The sequence below is a fragment of the Manis javanica genome, chromosome 2 (assembly GCF_040802235.1).
Source record: "Manis javanica isolate MJ-LG chromosome 2, MJ_LKY, whole genome shotgun sequence".
In the NCBI taxonomy this organism is placed as follows: Eukaryota; Metazoa; Chordata; class Mammalia; order Pholidota; family Manidae; genus Manis; species Manis javanica.
Genome location: NC_133157.1, coordinates 202,993,602 through 203,013,103, shown reverse-complemented (window position 1 = coordinate 203,013,103; position 19,502 = coordinate 202,993,602). Strand labels below are relative to the sequence as shown.

Here is a 19,502-nt window from a genome sequence, read left to right as displayed (position 1 = left end):
ACTAGAATTTGGAATGCCGTAATGACCTACAGCTGTTTCATTCAGGGAAAACTGATCTTTACCAAACTAGAATGGAGCAATTGAATTCCTCAGAAATACCATTTGGTTGGATGTACTTCATTCTGCCCTGACTGACAAGGGCTGAACAACAACGACCATGAGAAGATCCTCCCATATTATCCTACAATTGTACCCGATTTTATAGCTTAAGTCATCTCTCTGCACCTTCTAAATGACCATTAATAAATTATTTTTTTAACTAAACTAGCCAGGGATAACTCTGCTGTTTGCAAGTAGGTACCCCATCGATATATATGGAAACAGGAAAATGCTGTCTTTTGCTATGTGGGGAGAATGATTCCTATTCCCAGTATAAACCAAGGTCCCCTGGAACAGGACCACCACTTGAACAGGTGGACAGGAACTTCCTCACAGAATTGGATAGTCCAAATTTCTTCATTATCTCTGCAAGACACTTCTTTGCAACACATATTCTTTTGGTTCACACATCTGCTTGCTTTCATTCATTCTCTGCTGATCAAAGCCCTCAGCACTTCTTCCTAAGACAAATGCCACAGTTTTCCTGCCTGTGATTGTAACAATGTTATCCCCTCAGGCTGCTGCCTGGACAGATACCATCTCTTCACTACTCAAGAACTACTCACTGACTGCAGGAAAAATTCATCACAATGTGGTCCTAAGCTACTTTTCTACCTCATCCCAACTTAATCCTCAGATCTCCTGCCCATCAGCCAAGGGATTCTGAAAAGTGTCCTCGGGGTCATCTCACAATGGAACACCCTTGTTCAGCCCACCACCAGAAATGCCTCCCACCCTGGCACATACAGAAAACTGGAAGGAAGAAAAAGAAACTCTTTCATCCTTCATAAGAAATTCAAATGCTACCTCGGTAGGAAGCATTATTGATCCCTCTGGGGAGATTCATCACTCTCAAACCACTGTGTACATCTCTGACAGTATCTACTTCTATTTGCTTGTATTATTTTATTTCTTTGAAGGTCTCCACACACATTACATTATAAGCTCTTACAGAGCAGGGCTCATGACTGAATCATCTCTGTAAATCTAGAGCAACAGTAAAATCTTTTGTCTCTAATGAGTACCCCAAGAGTGTGAACAGATCGAAGAAAAGAAAATAGCTCTGTGTAAAGTAGAACAGATGATACGGAACAGAATACACATACCCTCAAAGTTTAAATTTCTCTGCCTAGACCCCCACAGCAGCAACAAATTTCTTTCCACATGGCAGAGAAATCTATAGAAACTGATGAATGAAAAGTATTTTCAGGAAAGTTCTGATTGCTACGATGCCTTAGGAGAGAAAATACTCAATTTCGATGTGCATATTTAGACTGTAGGCCATTAAATAGCCTCGAATGTTTGGAAAACAGGAAAGGAGTGAAGTCCAGCCTCCTCCCTAAGTGTGTTTTCACCAATGTTAGATCATGGATAAGAAAATTACTTATGTCACCTTAAAATAAATTATCCTTAAAATAAATAAAGGTATGATGTCACCTCACCTGGGCTATTCTGTAAAACACAGTCAGACAAGCATTTCTCTAAACACGGAGGAAAATATAATCTAATGGATTCTAGTTCAGTGAATCTGGACCGTGTGAGGACAACCGCATGAGTCCGGAGGAAGTAAAGCAGGTCATTGTATGACTCTGTACTTGACATCTTTGTCCAAGGCAACAGAATTCCCCTGCCCTCTTCAAACAAATCAATTTGTTTAAAACTAAAAATTCAGTCATTAATTGTTTGATTTAAACGTTATTCAATTCCAATGATTAGCAAAGGCTGCAGAACACAATAGGCATTCAAAAAAATTTGTTGAATTATATCAAATTGCAAATGAATTAATACCTCTTCTCTCCTCCCTCCCCCAATGCATGGATAAAAAAAAATTCACCAGCTACTCTGGTTATTCTATAAATATATAATCACCTTGAACTGTCATCATATAGCCCAAGTTAAACTTTGTGTTCTTATGATGCCAAAAATTTCATACTTATTTTAGTCAAGCAGTTCATCATCCATCTTGACTCAAACTATTGACTTAATTGACTATATTTTACTGACCTAAAAACACAGCCCATGTTCCCTTTTGTTGCCTTCCTTTTGTTTAAATTTCTTCAAATTTGGCCTTCCTGATGAGGTGAGAATATATATCCTTCATGTATTTTGAACTCAATCCTTTCCAAGTCAATCAGTTTACAAGTTCTTGATTTCTGCAGTGCTAAAATGTAAGGATAAAACTCCCCTTAAATTAAAATGAGAAACTGTCTAGAACTAAGTAAAAGTTGGAGAAGCCTTCAGAAGTTATAATGCAAGCTATTATTCTTTATACTAAAATTAAATGCAATGGAGAAGGAGCAATGAGTTCTCAGACACCAACAGAGGGGATATTAATTCGTGTTTCAATCTCAAATAAAGTAATATTCTCTGGGGGCAATAAACTTTTTTTGTGAACTTCATTTGTAATTCTTGGCAAAATCAAAACGTAATATAAAGGAACAGTCAAATAAGAAGGTTACAGGCTTTTGGAAAATAAAAGGAGACATCGAAGGAGTCATGATTAATACAATAAATGATTGAGGAGAAAGCAAGTTAATGAAGCAGCTGTCCCATTTTTTTTTCTTTTCCTTTATTTTTTTTGCCTCTTCTGGATATAAATATGAAAGTGTATATGCCTGTAAAACAGAATAATTTTTCCTTTCCCTAGAGTGAAACAGAATCTTTTTATGTTTGTAATTGTACTGAAATAAATAGCAATTCATCGGCTATCATGCAGTTTTAGAAGATGAAGGAGATTATTCATCATGAAAATATTAATCCCTTAGTAGTACTATGTAAAAGAGACCCAAATATAATGGAAATGGGACAAAAAGCTCGAACTACCCCTCATAAATATTTATGAATATTAATATTTTCAGTCTATATAATAGGGAAAGGATCCTACCTTACCTGATCATCAACTGAGCAGTATTGCGCCTATTCACGGACAAAAAAAGTATTTCACTAGAAACAACAACCAAATTTTGAAAAAAATTTAGATCCATTGTTCTCAAATCCTCACTTCTTTGCTGAAATCTTCACTGTATTTCATTGACAATTATTAGGAGCAAGAAAATGAACTTCACACATGTATAAGGCCAGAGAGGGGGCAAAGGTATAATCTGACAGCACAATTCAAGACTTGTTTCCTTGAATCATTCCCTAGATGCCCTATTTAGATGGGCAAACATAATAGTTAGTTAGGGGTGAAGGTAAGAAAAGACAGCAACCCCACCGTCACTCCCAATGCAAGCTGCTGGGCGTACGTGGGCTCCAGGTGGAAGCAGGGAAAAAACTAACATTAAGTGAAGTTCTGTATTTTGCTTATTTTCTGGACTTAGAAATTCATGTTTAGAAACTGAACTGTGTTTACAGTTTGAAGTGTTATTAGAACATTCGAGGTGACTGCAAAGTCATGACCTCTTTTTCTCTCTTTCCCACAAAGCAGACACCATGTGGATTAACTGATGCCATAGCTGTAAATTCCAGAATGTTCTACTTAGCCCCCACTGGGACCACCTAAAGCAACCTTCATAGAGCCTGCCTCCCACCAGCTGCTGATTATCAGATAATAATGTGTAAAGATGTGGAAGGGCTGAAAAACAAAATCAGTGCCTGAGGGATAAAGACAGTAAGGCCGGGTCAAGTGTGTGATAAGGAATGAAACTGTTCCAAGAAACAAGGGAAGAAAATAAAATCGCCTGTCATCACCAGCCAAGGAAGTGCCCACATCAAAATGCCTCACACTGGGAGGATGGCCTAGAATGCTTCTCAGCTGAGAGAAAAGAAAAAAATTGCAAGACGGCCACACACAATAGAAAATGTTTAGGTAGGAAATTGCTTAGGTATGGATATATTTGTAAAAGAAATCCTATGGCCTATTCTGTTATTTTGGTGAAGATACTACTTTTGTATTTCTGCAAACCAACAAATGAGGGGTACCTCTACGGGTAATTTGAAAGCCCTCATGTATATTCTCGTGCCAGATACACAGTAAATATTCAGTATTTGAATGAATGAATGAATGAATGAATGAACGAACGAATGAATGAATGAATGAATACAGGTGTAAAACTGACAATGACTATAATACTATTACTTTCATTACAATACAACCTCTGGATTTTTGTTTGAGTGTTTGTTTCATTGTTGCTTTATTGTTCCTGTTCTTCATAATTTAAAAGACTAAAGAATATGCTTCCTGTGGCCTTAACTTCTCAGGCTTGAAACACAAGACACCAATACAATGCCAACAACAGCCTGTGAAGCAGAGAACAGTGGGGCATGGGAAAATCAACTGCCAGAGACCTAAGCACACTTTCTTTATACACACCAAGACGGAAGACTACAGCCAGTGGACACACACAGTTATAAATGTGAACGCCCTGCTCAGATCCCTCACTGAGGGGGCTAATGAACCGCTGCTCCCAGCCTGGGCTGGCTGGAGGGGCTCAGGGGAAAGGCCCTTTGCTGGGAGTCAGGGGACTCTGTGGCAGGTCAGTTGCTAAGACTTCCCATCTGCCTGGAACTGCACTGCTGGCTTGGAGTCTTCCTCCCAACCAACTTACTTCCTTCTCTCTTTCCATCAAAGGGTCAAAGGACCAAATCCGTGCTGTGATCTGACACTCTCCTGCGCTCTCTTCCCTTCTCCAGGAAAGTGCTCTTGCAAATCTGACCTAATTTAGCCACGGGGCCCTGAGGAGCCAGAGGACTAAGAGAGGGTGTGCCCAGGCCACTGCCGGGGGTCCAGCCACAGCTCATGGGAGCCCTGCAAGAACGAGACCCAGTGTTGCAGAATATTTCTGCGGAAACTGAAAATCCGTGTTTTCTTATGTCAAGTCCAGGATTTTTAAATATTCATTCAGATTTTTCTAAACAAAGATCATATTTGCCCACAGCCAGCCAGTCTGTAGCTTCCACTCTACATCAATGTAATTTTTTAACCACCTCTGCTACAATGTGCCTTATTTTCCTTTCTCACTGTTCTAATTTCCCCACCAAGGAGAGAGGATTCTAGGAGTCAAACAAAGGTGGCCTCAAGGTGTGGATGGGAGAGGAAACGGCTTAGTTCCTAGAGAAGACCTAAGATGTGGAGACACTCAGAGGGACCTGTTGCCTCTAAAAGAAACAGAAAGAGGGTGAAGACCTATTTCTTTCCCCAGTTCAGACAGCGCTTAGACAGCCCTGACCCCACCAGTGGTGGTGTCTGACCTTCCATTTAAATGTGCTTTCAAAAGGCCTTTGAAATTTGAGAAGGCCACACAGTACCTTTGCTATAAATATGAAGTCTTTGCTTAGCCTGGAAAGCATGTCTTTAATGGCAGTCTAACATCCTTAGGACAGCTACTGTAAGCCTTCTCAGTAAATCACTACTGCTTGGGGGTTTAGATTCTATTACAGTCCAGTTAGTCTTCATCAGTGTAAGAAAGTCTGATTCATCTGGTTTTCAAATTCAAAGTTTCTGTCTTACTGGAAGATGAAAATCAGTATTTTATTTGCCTTCTGTACAATGTTAGCACATTGGAGGTCCCCCAAAGTCCATTCATTTCAGTTGTGCAGAGACAATTAGAGAATATAATTAAAATGGATTTCGAGACCACATTTGTGGTGAGATTACAATAACACACCTGAGTTAATGAAATTCCCTCCCACTCTCCAAGCTCTGAAACATCCTCTGACTTCCCTTATGTATTATTCAGCCTTAGGGAATATGAACACAGGCCATATCATTTTTAATCAGTAACAAATGCATTTCACATTATCTGCCTCTTTCCTGCTCTCGTCAACCATACTGTTGAAAGTCCTTTGAATTTGCATCTTTAAAGAAGGCCACTGACAAGATTTCTGGGACTTCCTAGCAAGTAAGAATTGGCAGAACCTAAAGGGTTGTGCACAGATTTAGATGCTGGTGTCAGGAGTAGCATGTCAACATGTGCGTACAAGGCTCTTTAATGTAAGAGAGAAATGTGATAGGAAAGAGAAGCGGATGTGCCACAGGCCACGTGTTGGCTATCCATGCCCTGCTGCCGTGAAATGCCAAACGAGTTTCAGGAGTCTAAATTCTAACTTGCACATAACAGGTCATTATGAAAATATGTTTTTTTTCAAGAGGATAGAAAAAATGTTATTTAATATTTTCTTAGCTAGATTTATAATTTTTATATGACATGCATTATAAGAATTTTTTTTTCTACACTAGCCCGATCCCACCCACAAACTGTGTATGTTCGGGAGCCTCGTTATCAAACAGTCACAGGTTTTCCCAGGACAGGCTCCTGGCTCCTTTGATACCAATATCCCCTCACAATCTTTGTAGTCATTTGACCTATTTGCTTCCAGTTAGTTCCCTTATGGGCAACCACAGCCAAAATTTTCTTCCCATTCCTCTTTCTCTCAATTCAATTGTATCTACCTTGAAATAATTTGAAATAATGGGTTTAGGTGGGTAGACAACATTGTTTATCTGATCTTTGTCACTAGGTGTGTCTCAATTTCTGTGTGACATGTAATGAGAGGGAAGCATTAAAGGCTTGAGGCCCCATCCCTGTAAAAACGGTTTTATCAGCACTACTAACAACTAGCCTGACTTCAACTTCCTGTTACAGAATTTTGCTAAACGTAGCCAAAGCAGACAGCACACATCAACATTGTAGCTGTTTTCCAAGTAAGTTTGGCCAGACAGAGACTCTATTGGCATATAGTCTGCCTCCCGACGTATTGCAGATGAGTGTTATCGAATGTTTCACTAAAACATAACACAGATCAAGCATTCCAGCCTATAATATGTGTGCCCCACTCCTGAGGACCAAATGATTAGCTAGTGGCATATATTTTACTTTTCTGTTAAGTCAGTAGCCCAGTTCTAAGTATCAAATTCTCTATTAATTGTAGAAAACAAACTCAAAATACAGTGCTTAAGCAAGAGTCAAGTTGATCTCTCTTACAGAGCAGCCCAGGCTTTGAAGGGCAGCTTTGACATTTTCACTGTGCAACTTCCAAGTCTAAGTCTAAAAGTGTATTCCACTTCTCACCACCTCCCAAGTGAAAGAAAGAAGGAAAGAGGCAAAGCAGCACAGACTCCTTCATTTTAATGATGAAACATGGAAAACAACACATTTACTTCCAATTAGACAGGACTTAGTCACATGACCATACCAGGCTGCAAAGACAGCTGGAAAATGTAGTCCCTACGTGGGTAGCCATCTGTATAGTTAAAACCAAGGCATTCTCCTATCAGAGAAAGGGGATGTATAGTGACAGATAATTAGCAGTCTCCATACAATTACCCATCAGGTCAGAAGAAGAGCTAGGAGAGAAAGAGGAAGGAAAGAGCTCACAGAAACAATATAAAGGATCAGGTAGGGACCTGCTCCTGTGCTCAATTGGGTCTGATACCCTGAAGCTGTCAGTTCTTTAGGAAGAGCTCCCTCTAGAGAGTCCTCCCTTTTGCCTACTAACAGGATACTGCAAACTATACAGAAGCCCATCTGCCACTTGGAGGTTTCCAATGATTCCTCTCCTTCTCCATTCTTTTGTTAGACCCCTTCACTGGAAATAAGGAGGCTTTCCTGCGTGTGTGATGTAGGAGCTCCAAAGAGCTCAGAGGAGGCAGAAATAATGAGCATAATCTGGAATAGTTTTACCATAGAGGCAGGACTTGACGTGAATGTAAAAGGAATAAAGGGCAGATGAAGAGTCGGGCTTCTGTGAGGATTGATCAGTGGAGTCGTCCCTGCTCCTCAGACTTTGCAGGTCTGCCCAACCTCAGAGAGAAGGACTCAGAGCCAGGGGGATTAGGACTACCACCTACAATAAGAATCCCAGGTTGAACTTGAACTAGTTACTTAACTCCCTGTTCCTCAGTTTCCTCATCGCAAAATGTAAATAACATTTACCTCATAGGGTTAATGTGACGATTTCAATAAGAGGATGTATATAAAGCACTAAGGCACTGTTCCACGCACATGGTGAATGACTAGTAAATGTTACCTAGAATCATGTATCTTAGTGTTCTCATTCAAATCATAATAGACAAAGGACAAAAAATATAGTTCAATTCAGAGTGATTTTTTTTTTTACTGCCTCTAACACTGAGCCTGGAACACAGCAGACATTCAATAAATGTATGAATATTCATTCATTTCAAAATGAAAACATTTTGAAAGCCAGTCAAGTAACCAACCTACACAAGGTTTCCCTGACTTCTCAAATTTCTTAGTGGTTCTTAAATAGCAGCTCAAAAATGAAAAATGTATGTTGGAAATGTGCATAATTCTATCAGAAAAAAGAATGTCAAAACTGCTTATTAATTTACAGTGAAGCCAATATTGTCAGTCTAGGAAAGCCAAAAATACGGCACCACTGAATTTTCTAGAACACACACACAAAAAAAGAAGCCTTAAGTTTCTTTAGGAGAACAGAGCCAACTACGGGCTTATCAATTTTCCACCAAACCAAACTCCTTCTTTGAATTTGAACAGAATGGGAGAGACTTTTCTTTAATTTCTTATTACTTATTTTTATTTCTTGTTACTTTCATTCCTCTTCTTCCAGGTATATAGCTCTAGTCCCAAAGCATATCCAGAATATGACCACTTTTCACTGCCTCAACCACCAGCTTGTGTCACCATCATTTCTCCCTGGGTCACTGCAATAACCTGACTAGTCCCCTGATTCTGCTTTTGACCCGTTATGATCCCCCAGGCGTAATAGGGTCAGAGGAATCCTTTCAAAGTAAGTCACTTAAATATCTGCCCAACAAATTAAAAAAATAACAAAAAGGCATACACAAGTCCAAGTATTGGTGAAATGGTAATAGACATTGTGCCTGTTTCGTCGGGAAAAAAAACAAACAGAAAAGCCTATGGAAAAACTCATTATATACTCTATAATAAACCTAAGAGCAGAATAAATGATGAGGAATGGTACAACTAACTCCCTTAAAAATAAGAGAGCATTTAAGCTCGTTCTTGAAGGACGAGTAGACTGATTTTTGATCTTTTAGTTGAATAAGAGTATTAGGAATCATGTAAGAGCTGCCATTTATCGAGGGTTGACTACCTACCAGACCCAGTGCTAAGTACTCAGACGCGTGATCTCACTTCATCCTTATAACCACCCAAATAACTAGATTTGTTATCCCATTTTACAAAGGAAGAAACTGAGACTTACAGAGCTTAGGTAATTTGCCTTGGGATACACATCTAGTCAACAGTGGAGCTGAGAGCTGAATCCACTGAGAATTAGGAAACACTCTGTCAATGAAAGTCAGAGATCCTGGTGACAAACTACTCCAACAGAAAGAGGATTCTCCATATCTCTTCTGCAGCCCTTTCACTGGCCAGATTCCAGTCTGGAGCTTTAAAATGATTGTAATACCATCTGACCCAGGAATTCCACTCCAGGTTCTGTTAGTATGTATGTATATTGATACTGTATCCTGCAAATCTGTCTAACATTACTTAATAGCCTTACTGGCTTTTTTGTAGATTCCATTATAAGGCACTTGTACTCAGTAAATGAGTAAAAAGGTCACAGATCAATTAAACAATAGTTTTAAAACATTTGAAAATGTGTGCATTGTTTTATCAACATAAAATATGTAATTAGGGAGAACAATGTTCTTTTATAGTGAACTTTTCTTTTCCCAGAAATGTTCCTCTACGTTTTTCTACACAACAAAATAGTGACTACATAATTCTAACATGGGAGTATGCAGGGAATTCATTTTTGAATGGAAGAACAAGCAAAAATTATCTATAAAATATTAAGCATCCTGTGCAGAAGGAAAAAGTCTACTCAGAGGATGTACTGAATTCTGAATTATAAAAGCTAATTGTCACAGCACACTTGTTCCATGTGGACTGACATTACAATGATCCAGTTAAAAGAGACAGGTGTGTGATGTTGGGACTTCTATGGGAAAATGTTTATCAGCATCAGATGGATATCTAAGGAATACTACATTGAAGTCTCTCAAAGGTGATGTGGTTAATCTTGGAGTGTAAAATTTAGTTAATGGGATCAGTGATCCTTAATTCTTTTATCAGAACTGAGACAAACTAACTTGTTAGTTATAAACCTCAAATTTCACTAAAGTATATAAAGTAAAATTAGCTGAAACTGAAACTTCAACTGAGGTATGGATTGTGCCAGAGAAGTGGAATGTGGAAGAACTTTGTGGCTGGTAAACATTTTAAGTGTGGACCAAACAATAGTATGCATGTGTATGTTTTCTTTTTTTCTTCTAAGTTAGAGTAAGTAATGTCCAAGTCCTTGTCATTCTATTTTCCTGTGAGAAATAGGAAAGGGTATTTCCCTCGAACTACGTAAAGACATCATCACAGTGAGCATAAATGTTAACAGTGGCTAAAGTGATTGAGATGTTTAGGGGGCATTTTCACAAAAACCTCAAGGTCTGTATGGTTATCCTGCTTAAAAGGATTTTTTAAATCTACATAGGAATTTGGAATATTTGCATTTTTATATGTGCTAGAGAATGTAGGAAAAGGATCATCTACAATTTGTCATGTTTATCAGGGAAGCACCAAAGTGAAATTGATGTTACAGGGACATAACAGTGCAAACTAATAAACAACAGTGTTGAACAAAAATAGCTGGCATGTTGTATTGCTACTTATTTATGACAAGGGAATGAAACGGCCTTGTCACTAAAATACTTAAGAAATAGACATTCAACAAAAATTCCAAATGAAGACTTGTGAATCAAGTTTTGCTTATTTGTACACTTGAGTTAACCCACATCAAAGACAGAACAGAACTTACGTAGTAATTCTGGACCTTCACTTATGATAAAAATATTTTAAGTGTTTTCTATATTTCCTCTTAGAAACATCTCAATTTCCATTTTTATCAATATATATATTTTTTATTGATGTTCTATATATGTATATCCTCCAATATTTTGCTTTACAACCAAAAATTTGGATGCTAATGAGACAAAGTAGTTTTTTCTGAATATTTCAGAAATATTTGTTTTTTCTGATTATATCTATACCAAAAATAATACATACAGAAAATCACTAACAAATCAAATTTCTAAAAGTTTAGCAATAAATATGCCTTTGTCTAAATTCCCAATCATAACATTCACTTGACATCCCAATTGTCTCACCTTATTTTCAGTCAATTGGTAAATATTCTGAGTACTCTATGAAAATGACCATGTGGATATAAATACATATTAAAAATTGTATCCTACTTTATTCCCAGCTTTTAACTATGTGCATCTTATTCCTTTTAAATCACTTTCTCTATCCAAGTACATACTGCAAACATTTTATTATTTATTCCCTACGTAAGTACTAAGCAACTGCTATAGCCCAAAATAGGTACTCAAGGTACTCAATAATTAGTTTTATAGGAAGACAAATAATTTTATAACAAGACAAATAAGTAACAGGAGTCTACACATACACCACTGGTATGTGTGTGAGTTTGAAGGTTCTTGTGAGCTAACACGATGATGATTTTAGCAAGTCAAAATAAAGCATATATATTTGTTAAATAATTGTTCTACAATATATGGGTGGCAAGCTGAAACTCAGAGACTCACAGTATATTTGAATGACTAGAATATATTTAAAATAAAACTTGTAATGCTACCTTTTATTCCCAGAATTAGTGAATTAGTGGTTATTTACTTTCCAATACTTTTATCTTGTGTATTATTGTTTGAGAAATCACATCAAAGAATATTACCTTCTTTACTTTAAAAACAATGAAATTTTGTTATTCTACTATGTCTGTATACTCCTAAATAGGCTGCTAAATTTAAGTCCCTTAATTTAAATATGATTATATACTGTTTGGTTACATGCTGTTCCATAATAAGCCAGTTGAAGACTTAATGGCTTAAAATAGGTGTTGACAGAGTACTGCCTACAGCCTGTGGCCTGGTTTTGTATGACCTGTTACATAAGAATGTATTTCAAACTTTGAAAGGGTTGCAAGAAAGGTTCCATACATATATGGATCACAAATCCTAAAATATTCAATATGTGACCCTCTGCCAAAAACAGCTGTCAACATCTGACTTAGAGCAGCCATTGTATTATAGACTGCAGTTTGGATGGGGCTCAGCTGGATGACTTCTTTGCTGATCTGGTAGGGTCTCTCACATGGCTGCAGTCATACAGGAACTGGTCTCACAGCTGAAGGTGGTTGTTTGTAAACTTGTACTTCACCAAGCAGCATTTCTCTTTATAGCTGGTACTTCATCATATGGACTTCTATTTACCGGGTAGCCTGGATTTCCTGCATGATGTCTTTAAAGCTCCAAGAGTGAAGAAGAGGAAGCTGTCTTAATGATCTTAATGCCTGGATTCAGACCTTCCAATATGCTACTTCTTCTGCATTCTTCTTGTCAACTTAGTCACTCTAGCCTGGATTCCAGTGGAGAGTCCTAAGTTCTACCTCCTGATAGAAGGAGTGTCATTTGCATGCTGCCAGGGATAGAAGTTTTGAGACCATTCATCCTCTGCCTATAACAATTTCCTTCTATATGCCAAAATATACCCATTCCCTTACTAGAACACCAAAAATATCTCTCTACAGGATCAGCTTGAATTCTAAAATTCCCTAGTTAAATAAAGACCAGTGTGGGTGAGGTTCTTCTGATGTGATTTCTCAGGTTCACCTCCTTGGATAGTGTCCCCTTTTGAGTGAAGATCTCAGAAATACAAACAATTTTTTTTACCCCATTCTCTCAACATACAACAGTGAGTAGGGGCAGAGAATCTATAGTTGGCTCTCACTCAAATTAAGGGGAAAGTGGTAGGAAAAGAGGAATAAATATCTCATAGCAATTTTCATATCCAGCTGAGAACATATTATCTAGTTCATTGATTAGATTTTCCAACTCCATTGACATGGCTTCCCTTAGACGTTGGTACCATCCTCCTGGATTTTACTTTGCCCTCTAAGTTAACCTCACTTTTATATAAAAATTACTTATGTTTGCAGTTTAGTAGCACTTTCAGTCTGCATCCTCCTAACAGATTTTGAGGGCCCAAGGAGGTCTTTGGAGGTCTTTTCATTATGAATCATGACTCTTCCATTCAGTCCAACATGATACAATTTCCTTTGGATTTTTTATGTATCAAATTATAATAAATTCCTTTAGGTTAAAAAAAATACCTCTCATATTTCCCTTCAAAGTCATACTCTTTACCTTGGATCTTCTGTGAGCCTTCTGAGGTAATATGACCTTAATATTCTTGAAAACCTTATTTTTGACCTAGAGCCCTTTTTTCCTAGGTGAAAATGCCTAGTACTAACAAATGATATTTTTCTAAGGCTTAACAAAAGGGTTTGCACTAATCGTAGGCATAAGATTTACACTGAGGTGAGGTTTTACTGGCATTGCCCTAAATTTGACCTTTACTCTGAGGGTATTTCTCTACTTTATTTCTTTTTGGCCTTCTAGGAAAAACAGAACAACCCAGTTTTATTTTTGAAGCCAAAGCATTCTTACTTCTTTATGTTTCACTAAATTATCCTGCCAAATTGAGTTCTATTTTTAGCTCATCTGGCTTCTCCTGTACTTCACTGATCGGTTTTTTTTTTTCTAAATCAAACCAAAAAAACAAAAAACAAAAACAGTTCACACTATGAAAAATTCTGCCTAGAAATCTCTTTAGCCAGACCAGCAACATCTTTAGGGTACACATTCAATCTTTTGTGATGGCTGGGTTAACTGTTTTGTTAATTATTTTGCTTTTATTTAACTAAGACCCCTTCTTTCCCAGCTCGAGTAATAATTTCCTTCCTTTCTTCAAGCTAATAGTCTCTCAAGGTGCTTCCAGCTTCTACTCACCACATAGTCCCAAAAAATGAATGGCATACATTTTATGTTTTTTTGCAACTATAAAATGACACTTCTATATAACAAATTCTATTTTCACTTCAATACTGTCAAATAACAAAATATCTTCAAACTTTGGTGGCCTAACCAACAACCATTATATTTTATCTCATGGTTCTGTAGGTTGGCCAGAACAGAGCTGAAAGGCTGTTTCACAGATCTAGCATGAGGTCTCTCATATAGATACAGTCGGATGGTTATGGGCCATGTTTCCTGGGTCTGGATGTTTGGTGCTTCTGTACTACTCTATGTGCCTTCTGTGTTGTGTCTAAACTTCCAAATTCTCTTCATGTGGCTCTCTCTAGCAGGCTAACTTGGGAGTTCTTACATGGCACCTTGGGGCTCTGTGACAGAGGCTGCTAAGTCTTCTCAATGCCTGGGCTCAGAAGCCCCCCAAACCTCACTTTGTCCACATTCTATTGGCAAAGCAGTCACAGGACTCGCTCAGATTCAAGGGAGGAGAAGCATTCTCACTCCTGATGGCAGGTAACAAAAGCACATGTAGGGACTGATAGGTAGGTTTCACACTATCTTTGGAAACTAACACATATAAGGGGTGTGTGTGTGTCAGATTCTTTGTATTTGAAAACAAATCAAATTGTTGAAGCCAGGCTTATAAACTATTGTCTTTTCTGCCTTTCCATTTTGAAGAATAAAAGAGATGCTGGTTCACCCATCTCCTCCACCCCCAAATAAAATGGTTACAAGAAATAAAATGAGGTAATGTATAAACTAAGAATACGTTTTGTCAGTTTGTACAATTTTTGGAGATCACTTTTATTAATCTAATTGGAAGACCCTGTCATTTAGAAATTTGTGGTAACACTGGAGTTGATAACAGGATTTGCAATATATCCTATCTCTTTTCTAAGAGAAGTGTGTGCTAGGTAAACGATATAAATTTGCCTTGGAAAGATGCAACCCCAAAAGCTGGAAAACAAGCAAGACCACTGAATATCACCAAATGATATAAACAGTAGAGCTGACATTTCTGGAGGATTTAATGTCTCAGAAATAGCAACATCATAGTATGTACAGCCTAAATCCTGGGTCCCTCATCCTGGTTACACAAATTAGACACAGAATATGTCCCAGTAAGCTTCTAACACTGTAGTAAATGGGCTATTATGGCTCATACAAATAACAATCATAATTATCCTTTTAAATAAATCATTATTTGGTTAACTGTTCATATTTGAGAAACATTCTACCAGTGAAATTTGATGTGCAGTTACTTCATCTCTCTTACAGTAAAAACAACACTTTGTTTTTCTTTGGACAGTTACATTGGTATAATTTTGTGAAAGTTTTGAAAAAGAATAGACAAACTGTTGAGAGTATACTTATTTTCTATGTTTCTTTAGGGAAAGAAGTTCAGTTTTCCATCTAATATTTTTAGCCATGCTGATGTCTCACATACAAATGTTACTCAGATAATACTGTCGTATCATATACTATTACTGAGGTGCTGGTTTCAACAGAAAGTAAATTATGAGTTCTCAGAATTTGAGGTTTATGCCCAAATTAGGTTTACACAACTGCATATGAAAATTATTCATGTCAACTGTCAACTCAAGGTTACTGTGACCTTTTGAAAACTTGGCCAAATTATTAAATTGAATATTCTCATATCCCCTCACTGTAGTGAAAACACCTGAACAGTGATTTTATACTTAGGCAGTATTTCATATACATTACCATTTTTAAAGTAAAAATATGTGAATTTTACTTTAAAAGTTGAACAAAATACCTATTTTAATGTAACCTCCCCTTGGGTAATTACCTTATGAAGGACTGTGCATATATTTCTCAGTTCTTCTCATTTATCATGCTGCATATTTGTATGGATCCTAAAAGACATGGGAACTCACTCATTAAAGTCCCTGCAAGCTGTTAGTGTTAGTCTACGTGAAATTTATACTCCTTGCATGGAATTGATCACTGATTATATCAAATCTCTTTGGACTCGGGTAGACCCACTTTAGAACAGTAACCATTCTGTACTTTCTTAAACAACTGCATTTTGGTTCAATATGTAAATTGAGCTTCAGAGACATATTTTTCTGAACTCCAATGTGTAGTAGTGTAGCCACATAGTAAACTTTGGAATACCATACCAGCAAATTGGTTTCTGAGCAACAATAGAGCAAATGGTGACTCAAAGGAGACAAACAGATGGTGAATAATTCAGACAAAGGACTCAAAATATTCCAAACTTTGAAAAATAGTAGTAATAAATCACAAGCACAATATGGAAAGGGCTGGGGGCTCATGTGTACTTTTACGCCATAGTTCAAATAGCTTTATATGTGAAGAAACCAAATTTAATACAGATAGCTGCCTTAGTCATTAAAATTACCGGTTATTTAAATACCTCTTTAGTCTCGCGGAAGGTCAATATATTTCCAGTATGTTGACAAATACCTATGGCTTATGATTTCTTGTTTCCCTCTGGTTCCAACCTTACTGCTACTGAATTATTCCCTCTTACTCATCACTGCCATATCTTAGTTCCCTGCCCAACACTAACTGAAATACGGAGCATGACAATTTTTCCCTTGCTATCTTTTATAAACCAACTAAACAATATAGGCACCTTTAGATAGCAAAAGGTACTCCAAATCTATGGGAAAATTGTTCGCATTGCAACACACATCGCAGATATGGTAAAGCTAAATGTTTGATTTCTCTTAAGCTTTACTTGTTTACACACCTTGAAAAGTTTTCCTAGGTGACACTACCATGCATTATATCTCCACTATGATACATTTTGTATTAACCTATTTTAATCTGCTCCTAACATTTAATATTCCTAAGCAATTTAGATGTATAAAGGAAGTGAGATAGCTTTTAAAAAGTGGGTAAAAATGTCAAAGCAATCTTGAGAAAGGAGAACAGAGCTGGAGGTATCATGCTTACGAATTTAAAACCATGCTGCTGTAAAGCTATAGTATTGTGCTGGCACAAAAACAGAAATATAGATCAATGCAACAGAATAGAGAAAAGAATATTTCGTATGAAATACGTGAAGGAGATTGAGACGTACAAACTTCCAGTTATAACATAAGTAAGTCATGGGAATGTAAGGGGTAGCCTAGGGAATGTAGTCAATAATATTGTCATAACTATGTATGGTGACAGATGGTAACTAGACTTGTTGTGGTGAGCACTTTGTAATGTATGTAAATGTTGAATCACTGTGCTGTACACCAAAGCTAACATAATATTGTATGTCAACTCCAGTTCAATTAAAAAAGAGTGGTAAAATCTGTGAAAAAATTATCCATAGGGGGATGATAGCATTTGGACAAGAGTTGTAGGGGTGTTCTTTGATGAAATGATGATGATTTAACCTATTTAAAATATTAAAATAATAAAATTGAAAATTGATGATACATAACTACCATTAGATTTTAGTGTATTCCTTCCTACTTATTTCATATATACTAAATGTTTCTTCATCCATAGGAAACCTCACCTCACATTACAGCTTTCTTTTTAATAATGATTTTTACTGGCATATTTGACACTATGGAGGACAAGAACACCATATTAACGTGTAAAGATAACATTTAGTGGACCTAAATGCAAGATAATATGAAGAGACTTGGTGAAAGGAGTACGCTCACAGTAGATGTGTCAGGAAGGAAAGGACTGGGCTCGGAGTCACAGGGAAGTCAGATAGAGTCAGGCGACAGACCAAAGTCAAGAGCAAAGTACGTTTTAATGCACTCTGCATAGAGTCAGAGTGGGCCTAAGATAAAACAGGCATAGCTTTTGGAAAACACTCAACTAACTCTCAAACAATAAACAGAGGTGAACTTCTTCAACTAAAACAGGCACCTATAAAAAGCTACTAGACATGGGAAGGTGAAAGAAAAATGCTTTCTCCCTAAAATCAAGAGTGAGGAAAAACACTCTTGCTCACCACTTGTACTCAGTATGGTACATGAACTTCTAGCCAGTGCAATCAGCCAACCAGGCAAGATAAAGAGAGAAAAGGTACCTGGTTTTGCAACTTTATTCACAAGCAATATGGAAATGTATCAAAATCCTAAGAATTATTCACACACACATACACAATCTATGAAAGCTAATGAGCTTAGCAAGGATTTAGAACAAAGATCAACATACAAAAATCAAATCTATTTCCACATACTAGTGAAATTAAAAGAGCAAGTAAATACATATAGCATCAAAAAGAATAAAGTACTTAGAAATGTTCTTTGACAAAAGTACCAGAATTACAGAAAAATCACATATTTTCCTGAAAATTTAAAGATCTAATTAACAAAGTATATTATATGCATGCACTCAAAAGCTCATTATCATTATGTCTATTCTTAATCTACAGATTTAACTTGTGCAGTCTCTATCAAAACCTAAGCATTTTCAAATGTTACATTTTATATATATATATATATATATATATATATATATATATATATAAACAAAGGACAGAGAACATTTTTTTAAGTATTAAAAAAAAGAATACTGACTTTTACACTGCTTGACTTCAGAAGTTAACATAAAGAAGAATGACATTAGCAATAACAGTCGGTAGCTTCCAAGACTCATCTCTCCACAAAAATGGGGGAAAAAATGTGCAAAATGTGTCAGAATCACCATGTAGCACTGGAAAATAGGCTTACAGTAGTGAACGCTAAGTCAAGGCAAAGCTACCTTAAAATGGTAAAAGAGCTTTGCAGCATTTTCCCTATTCTCCGCCACCACACCTCCGACTCACCAGCGGTCTTGAAGACGGCAGTCCAGGTTCCCGGGACACAACCGCGGTTCCATCCAGACAGAGCGGCCGACCTCCTCAAGAAACCGGTCCCGTTTAACATAGGCCTCGGCCGCCAAAAGAACGGATACAAGGTACTTCGCTGGGTTACAACCAAATTGGATTCTGTCAGGGCGGTAACGGAGCCAAGGCTCAGGGCTCTCAAGACAAATGAAAAAACTCTCTGCTGCCCCGGACAAAAGATTTCAGTTGAGGTAAAAAGTAAACATGAGAGAGTCCGGGAGGGGAAGCCGAGGAGAGACGCTCGTCGGGAGCGGTGGCGTACTGAAAGCTTCCAGAAAGGACTCGGGAATGCGTCACGGCGTATTAAAAAGCCGTGCGTACGCATGCTCAGAAAAGACTGCGCCCGCGTGGGGCTTTTCCCTCAGGCGAGGCTTTTCCCTCAGGCGGCTCTCGAGGCTCACCAACCGGGACATGCGCGCTAAAGTGGAGCAGTAGAAAGCTTAGCTAAACGTCAGAAGAGGCACCTAGCACAGAGCCAGCTGAAATGGTATGTGATTTCTTACTTATCTCTTTTGTTTTGTTTTTCTTTTGCTTCAGGCCTTTAAGGAAACCTCTATCAACATGGTGTCCTGACCCTGTTGCAGAGCCTTCTTTAATTGCAGGCTTCTCTCAAAATCGTTGCTTTTAGACCAATCTGTAAATGGGCCAGAATAGCACACCTGAAATGACGTATATGTTATTAGACTAAAATAACAGTTTCTTTCCTCAAGGGAGGCCTTAACTCTATTCATT

The 19,502-nt window shown here is 37.5% G+C and overlaps 1 protein-coding gene across 2 annotated transcripts in view; it reads right to left on the bottom strand.

Moving 5' to 3' along the window:
• LOC140847987 (serine/threonine-protein kinase TAO1-like) overlaps nt 1-19,043 on the bottom strand; it is a 230,117-nt gene extending 211,074 nt beyond the window's left edge. Inside the window, exon 1 of one of the 2 annotated variants that reach the window (XR_012128394.1) lies at nt 18,711-19,041. The gene's annotated coding sequence lies outside the window, so the exon portion shown is untranslated. Of the gene's footprint in view, nt 1-18,710 lie in introns of both variants that reach the window. The other variant, XM_073230034.1, reaches the window with a different exon arrangement.
• Nucleotides 19,044-19,502: the final 459 nt, after the last annotated feature.